Source organism: Dendrobates tinctorius, unplaced genomic scaffold (genome assembly GCF_039654945.1).
Source record: "Dendrobates tinctorius isolate UK_male_01 unplaced genomic scaffold, ASM3965494v1 ptg000036l, whole genome shotgun sequence".
Lineage (NCBI taxonomy): Eukaryota > Metazoa > Chordata > Amphibia > Anura > Dendrobatidae > Dendrobates > Dendrobates tinctorius.
The window spans coordinates 26,255,153-26,262,500 of record NW_027361704.1 but is presented as its reverse complement, the minus strand read 5'-3'; the positions used below and the strand labels follow the sequence as shown (position 1 = coordinate 26,262,500).

The following is a 7,348-nucleotide window of genomic DNA, read 5'->3' as shown; positions in this document are numbered from 1 at the left end:
AGAGGGTGAGGGTTGGAAAGAGGGTGAGGGTTGGAAAGAGGGTGAGGGTTGGAAAGAGGGTGAGGGTTGGAAAGAGGGTGAGGGTTGGAAAGAGGGTGAGGGTTGGAAAGAGGGTGAGGGTTGGAAAGAGGGTGAGGGTTGGAAAGAGGGTGAGGGTTGGAAAGAGGGTGAGGGTTGGAAAGAGGGTGAGGGTTGGAAAGAGGGTGAGGGTTGGAAAGAGGGTGAGGGTTGGAAAGAGGGTGAGGGTTGGAAAGAGGGTGAGGGTTGGAAAGAGGGTGAGGGTTGGAAAGAGGGTGAGGGTTGGAAAGAGGGTGAGGGTTGGAAAGAGGGTGAGGGTTGGAAAGAGGGTGAGGGTTGGAAAGAGGGTGAGGGTTGGAAAGAGGGTGAGGGTTGGAAAGAGGGTGAGGGTTGGAAAGAGGGTGAGGGTTGGAAAGAGGGTGAGGGTTGGAAAGAGGGTGAGGGTTGGAAAGAGGGTGAGGGTTGGAAAGAGGGTGAGGGTTGGAAAGAGGGTGAGGGTTGGAAAGAGGGTGAGGGTTGGAAAGAGGGTGAGGGTTGGAAAGAGGGTGAGGGTTGGAAAGAGGGTGAGGGTTGGAAAGAGGGTGAGGGTTGGAAAGAGGGTGAGGGTTGGAAAGAGGGTGAGGGTTGGAAAGAGGGTGAGGGTTGGAAAGAGGGTGAGGGTTGGAAAGAGGGTGAGGGTTGGAAAGAGGGTGAGGGTTGGAAAGAGGGTGAGGGTTGGAAAGAGGGTGAGGGTTGGAAAGAGGGTGAGGGTTGGAAAGAGGGTGAGGGTTGGAAAGAGGGTGAGGGTTGGAAAGAGGGTGAGGGTTGGAAAGAGGGTGAGGGTTGGAAAGAGGGTGAGGGTTGGAAAGAGGGTGAGGGTTGGAAAGAGGGTGAGGGTTGGAAAGAGGGTGAGGGTTGGAAAGAGGGTGAGGGTTGGAAAGAGGGTGAGGGTTGGAAAGAGGGTGAGGGTTGGAAAGAGGGTGAGGGTTGGAAAGAGGGTGAGGGTTGGAAAGAGGGTGAGGGTTGGAAAGAGGGTGAGGGTTGGAAAGAGGGTGAGGGTTGGAAAGAGGGTGAGGGTTGGAAAGAGGGTGAGGGTTGGAAAGAGGGTGAGGGTTGGAAAGAGGGTGAGGGTTGGAAAGAGGGTGAGGGTTGGAAAGAGGGTGAGGGTTGGAAAGAGGGTGAGGGTTGGAAAGAGGGTGAGGGTTGGAAAGAGGGTGAGGGTTGGAAAGAGGGTGAGGGTTGGAAAGAGGGTGAGGGTTGGAAAGAGGGTGAGGGTTGGAAAGAGGGTGAGGGTTGGAAAGAGGGTGAGGGTTGGAAAGAGGGTGAGGGTTGGAAAGAGGGTGAGGGTTGGAAAGAGGGTGAGGGTTGGAAAGAGGGTGAGGGTTGGAAAGAGGGTGAGGGTTGGAAAGAGGGTGAGGGTTGGAAAGAGGGTGAGGGTTGGAAAGAGGGTGAGGGTTGGAAAGAGGGTGAGGGTTGGAAAGAGGGTGAGGGTTGGAAAGAGGGTGAGGGTTGGAAAGAGGGTGAGGGTTGGAAAGAGGGTGAGGGTTGGAAAGAGGGTGAGGGTTGGAAAGAGGGTGAGGGTTGGAAAGAGGGTGAGGGTTGGAAAGAGGGTGAGGGTTGGAAAGAGGGTGAGGGTTGGAAAGAGGGTGAGGGTTGGAAAGAGGGTGAGGGTTGGAAAGAGGGTGAGGGTTGGAAAGAGGGTGAGGGTTGGAAAGAGGGTGAGGGTTGGAAAGAGGGTGAGGGTTGGAAAGAGGGTGAGGGTTGGAAAGAGGGTGAGGGTTGGAAAGAGGGTGAGGGTTGGAAAGAGGGTGAGGGTTGGAAAGAGGGTGAGGGTTGGAAAGAGGGTGAGGGTTGGAAAGAGGGTGAGGGTTGGAAGAGGGTGGGGTTGGAAGAGGGTGAGGGTTGGAAAGAGGGTGAGGGTTGGAAGAGGGTGAGGGTTGGAAGAGGGTGAGGGGTTGGAAGAGGGTGGGGGTTGGAAGAGGGTGAGGGGTTGGAAGAGGGTGAGGGTTGGAAGAGGGTGAGGGTTGGAAGAGGGTGAGGGTTGGAAAGAGGGTGGGGGTGAGAGGGGTGGGTTGGAAAGAGGGTGAGGGTTGGAAAGAGGGTGAGGGTTGGAAAGAGGGTGAGGGTTGGAAAGAGGGTGAGGGTTGGAAAGAGGGTGAGGGTTGGAAAGAGGGTGAGGGTTGGAAAGAGGGTGAGGGTTGGAAAGAGGGTGAGGGTTGGAAAGAGGGTGAGGGTTGGAAAGAGGGTGAGGGTTGGAAAGAGGGTGAGGGTTGGAAAGAGGGTGAGGGTTGGAAAGAGGGTGAGGGTTGGAAAGAGGGTGAGGGTTGGAAAGAGGGTGAGGGTTGGAAAGAGGGTGAGGGTTGGAAAGAGGGTGAGGGTTGGAAAGAGGGTGAGGGTTGGAAAGAGGGTGAGGGTTGGAAAGAGGGTGAGGGTTGGAAAGAGGGTGAGGGTTGGAAAGAGGGTGAGGGTTGGAAAGAGGGTGAGGGTTGGAAAGAGGGTGAGGGTTGGAAAGAGGGTGAGGGTTGGAAAGAGGGTGAGGGTTGGAAAGAGGGTGAGGGTTGGAAAGAGGGTGAGGGTTGGAAAGAGGGTGAGGGTTGGAAAGAGGGTGAGGGTTGGAAAGAGGGTGAGGGTTGGAAAGAGGGTGAGGGTTGGAAAGAGGGTGAGGGTTGGAAAGAGGGTGAGGGTTGGAAAGAGGGTGAGGGTTGGAAAGAGGGTGAGGGTTGGAAAGAGGGTGAGGGTTGGAAAGAGGGTGAGGGTTGGAAAGAGGGTGAGGGTTGGAAAGAGGGTGAGGGTTGGAAAGAGGGTGAGGGTTGGAAAGAGGGTGAGGGTTGGAAAGAGGGTGAGGGTTGGAAAGAGGGTGAGGGTTGGAAAGAGGGTGAGGGTTGGAAAGAGGGTGAGGGTTGGAAAGAGGGTGAGGGTTGGAAAGAGGGTGAGGGTTGGAAAGAGGGTGAGGGTTGGAAAGAGGGTGAGGGTTGGAAAGAGGGTGAGGGTTGGAAAGAGGGTGAGGGTTGGAAAGAGGGTGAGGGTTGGAAAGAGGGTGAGGGTTGGAAAGAGGGTGAGGGTTGGAAAGAGGGTGAGGGTTGGAAAGAGGGTGAGGGTTGGAAAGAGGGTGAGGGTTGGAAAGAGGGTGAGGGTTGGAAAGAGGGTGAGGGTTGGAAAGAGGGTGAGGGTTGGAAAGAGGGTGAGGGTTGGAAAGAGGGTGAGGGTTGGAAAGAGGGTGAGGGTTGGAAAGAGGGTGAGGGTTGGAAAGAGGGTGAGGGTTGGAAAGAGGGTGAGGGTTGGAAAGAGGGTGAGGGTTGGAAAGAGGGTGAGGGTTGGAAAGAGGGTGAGGGTTGGAAAGAGGGTGAGGGTTGGAAAGAGGGTGAGGGTTGGAAAGAGGGTGAGGGTTGGAAAGAGGGTGAGGGTTGGAAAGAGGGTGAGGGTTGGAAAGAGGGTGAGGGTTGGAAAGAGGGTGAGGGTTGGAAAGAGGGTGAGGGTTGGAAAGAGGGTGAGGGTTGGAAAGAGGGTGAGGGTTGGAAAGAGGGTGAGGGTTGGAAAGAGGGTGAGGGTTGGAAAGAGGGTGAGGGTTGGAAAGAGGGTGAGGGTTGGAAAGAGGGTGAGGGTTGGAAAGAGGGTGAGGGTTGGAAAGAGGGTGAGGGTTGGAAAGAGGGTGAGGGTTGGAAAGAGGGTGAGGGTTGGAAAGAGGGTGAGGGTTGGAAAGAGGGTGAGGGTTGGAAAGAGGGTGAGGGTTGGAAAGAGGGTGAGGGTTGGAAAGAGGGTGAGGGTTGGAAAGAGGGTGAGGGTTGGAAAGAGGGTGAGGGTTGGAAAGAGGGTGAGGGTTGGAAAGAGGGTGAGGGTTGGAAAGAGGGTGAGGGTTGGAAAGAGGGTGAGGGTTGGAAAGAGGGTGAGGGTTGGAAAGAGGGTGAGGGTTGGAAAGAGGGTGAGGGTTGGAAAGAGGGTGAGGGTTGGAAAGAGGGTGAGGGTTGGAAAGAGGGTGAGGGTTGGAAAGAGGGTGAGGGTTGGAAAGAGGGTGAGGGTTGGAAAGAGGGTGAGGGTTGGAAAGAGGGTGAGGGTTGGAAAGAGGGTGAGGGTTGGAAAGAGGGTGAGGGTTGGAAAGAGGGTGAGGGTTGGAAAGAGGGTGAGGGTTGGAAAGAGGGTGAGGGTTGGAAAGAGGGTGAGGGTTGGAAAGAGGGTGAGGGTTGGAAAGAGGGTGAGGGTTGGAAAGAGGGTGAGGGTTGGAAAGAGGGTGAGGGTTGGAAAGAGGGTGAGGGTTGGAAAGAGGGTGAGGGTTGGAAAGAGGGTGAGGGTTGGAAAGAGGGTGAGGGTTGGAAAGAGGGTGAGGGTTGGAAAGAGGGTGAGGGTTGGAAAGAGGGTGAGGGTTGGAAAGAGGGTGAGGGTTGGAAAGAGGGTGAGGGTTGGAAAGAGGGTGAGGGTTGGAAAGAGGGTGAGGGTTGGAAAGAGGGTGAGGGTTGGAAAGAGGGTGAGGGTTGGAAAGAGGGTGAGGGTTGGAAAGAGGGTGAGGGTTGGAAAGAGGGTGAGGGTTGGAAAGAGGGTGAGGGTTGGAAAGAGGGTGAGGGTTGGAAAGAGGGTGAGGGTTGGAAAGAGGGTGAGGGTTGGAAAGAGGGTGAGGGTTGGAAAGAGGGTGAGGGTTGGAAAGAGGGTGAGGGTTGGAAAGAGGGTGAGGGTTGGAAAGAGGGTGAGGGTTGGAAAGAGGGTGAGGGTTGGAAAGAGGGTGAGGGTTGGAAAGAGGGTGAGGGTTGGAAAGAGGGTGAGGGTTGGAAAGAGGGTGAGGGTTGGAAAGAGGGTGAGGGTTGGAAAGAGGGTGAGGGTTGGAAAGAGGGTGAGGGTTGGAAAGAGGGTGAGGGTTGGAAAGAGGGTGAGGGTTGGAAAGAGGGTGAGGGTTGGAAAGAGGGTGAGGGTTGGAAAGAGGGTGAGGGTTGGAAAGAGGGTGAGGGTTGGAAAGAGGGTGAGGGTTGGAAAGAGGGTGAGGGTTGGAAAGAGGGTGAGGGTTGGAAAGAGGGTGAGGGTTGGAAAGAGGGTGAGGGTTGGAAAGAGGGTGAGGGTTGGAAAGAGGGTGAGGGTTGGAAAGAGGGTGAGGGTTGGAAAGAGGGTGAGGGTTGGAAAGAGGGTGAGGGTTGGAAAGAGGGTGAGGGTTGGAAAGAGGGTGAGGGTTGGAAAGAGGGTGAGGGTTGGAAAGAGGGTGAGGGTTGGAAAGAGGGTGAGGGTTGGAAAGAGGGTGAGGGTTGGAAAGAGGGTGAGGGTTGGAAAGAGGGTGAGGGTTGGAAAGAGGGTGAGGGTTGGAAAGAGGGTGAGGGTTGGAAAGAGGGTGAGGGTTGGAAAGAGGGTGAGGGTTGGAAAGAGGGTGAGGGTTGGAAAGAGGGTGAGGGTTGGAAAGAGGGTGAGGGTTGGAAAGAGGGTGAGGGTTGGAAAGAGGGTGAGGGTTGGAAAGAGGGTGAGGGTTGGAAAGAGGGTGAGGGTTGGAAAGAGGGTGAGGGTTGGAAAGAGGGTGAGGGTTGGAAAGAGGGTGAGGGTTGGAAAGAGGGTGAGGGTTGGAAAGAGGGTGAGGGTTGGAAAGAGGGTGAGGGTTGGAAAGAGGGTGAGGGTTGGAAAGAGGGTGAGGGTTGGAAAGAGGGTGAGGGTTGGAAAGAGGGTGAGGGTTGGAAAGAGGGTGAGGGTTGGAAAGAGGGTGAGGGTTGGAAAGAGGGTGAGGGTTGGAAAGAGGGTGAGGGTTGGAAAGAGGGTGAGGGTTGGAAAGAGGGTGAGGGTTGGAAAGAGGGTGAGGGTTGGAAAGAGGGTGAGGGTTGGAAAGAGGGTGAGGGTTGGAAAGAGGGTGAGGGTTGGAAAGAGGGTGAGGGTTGGAAAGAGGGTGAGGGTTGGAAAGAGGGTGAGGGTTGGAAAGAGGGTGAGGGTTGGAAAGAGGGTGAGGGTTGGAAAGAGGGTGAGGGTTGGAAAGAGGGTGAGGGTTGGAAAGAGGGTTAGGGTTGGAAAGAGGGTTAGGGTTGGAAAGAGGGTTAGGGTTGGAAAGAGGGTTAGGGTTGGAAAGAGGGTTAGGGTTGGAAAGAGGGTTAGGGTTGGAAAGAGGGTTAGGGTTGGAAAGAGGGTTAGGGTTGGAAAGAGGGTTAGGGTTGGGGTTGGAAAGAGGGTTAGGGTTGGGGTTGGAAAGAGGGTTAGGGTTGGGGTTGGAAAGAGGGTTAGGGTTGGAACACTATGCGTCAGGCCGACGTACCGACGCACGTTGTGAAAGATTTGCACAACGGGGGCGGCGGATGCAGTTTTTCAATGCATCCGCTGCCCCATTGTAATGTCCGGGGGGAGGGGGCGGAGTTTCTGCCGCGCATGTGCTGTCGAAAATGGCGGACAAGACGCACAAAAAAAAGTTACATGTAACGTTTTCTTGTGTCACGGCCGCCAAAACATGACGCATCCGTCACATGACGGATGCGACGTGTGGCCATACGTCGCAATGTGTTGCTAATGCAAGTCTATGGAGAAAAAACGCATCCTGCAGGCAACTTTGCAGGATGCGTTTTTTCTCCAAAATGACGAATTGCAACGTACGTCACACGACGCTAGTGTGAAAGTAGCCTTACACTGCACCCTTCCCAAAGTCATAAGTACTGCTATAAATGGCAAGCAACCGAAGAGTCAGCGATCTTTATAATAAATGGCAAGCAACCGAAGAGTCAGCGATCTTTATAAAAGTCTCCATGGACTTCACAGGACTATTATCTTGGCTATAAACCACACCGGCTTAAAGAGGTTGTCTGAAAATTGTATACTGATGATCTGTCCCTCAGCCATTATGGGGTGTGGGGGTCTAAGAGCCTCCGCTGTGTGCAGCTTCAGCAGCAGCCAGATATACAGTGTAAGGAGCCAGAACAGCACGACTGTACGCTAGTGACCACTCTCGGTACTGCAGCTCACATCAATAAGACCGGAGTTACAGAACCAGAGAGTGGCTACTAGAGTGTATAGAGCCATGCTGTTCTGGCTCTCTAAATAGTGTACATCCTGATCATTTGAGTGGGCTGCACAAATGATAGGTCATCAATATACATGTCCTGTCAACCCCTTGACTCCATCTAGATTACAACTACTGACTGCTGAACACTAGATCGCCAGCATGAATGAAGAAGCCCACAGACCAAATAGATTAATGAAAGCAGAAATTCAAAAAGGGGCAGATAGTCCAACAACCCCCAAATGCAGCACAGGAAGGGAAGGTTGCTGGAGTCCTAGAGCAGACCCTTCAGATGCATGGCCAAATCGCTAATAATCTATATTCCTAGGCAACACAACATTTTTATGATCATGTGCTCTAGGTTGCTAGCTTGCCTTCTCACAGCCATGGCTATGCGCCCAATGGCATCAT

At 54.3% G+C, this 7,348-nt stretch overlaps 1 protein-coding gene across 1 annotated transcript in view; it reads right to left on the bottom strand.

The window, feature by feature from the left end:
* The window catches only part of PPP2CA (protein phosphatase 2 catalytic subunit alpha), a 45,789-nt gene that overhangs the window by 30,310 nt on the left and 8,131 nt on the right, over positions 1 to 7,348 (bottom strand). The gene's annotated exons all lie outside the window — the stretch shown is intronic.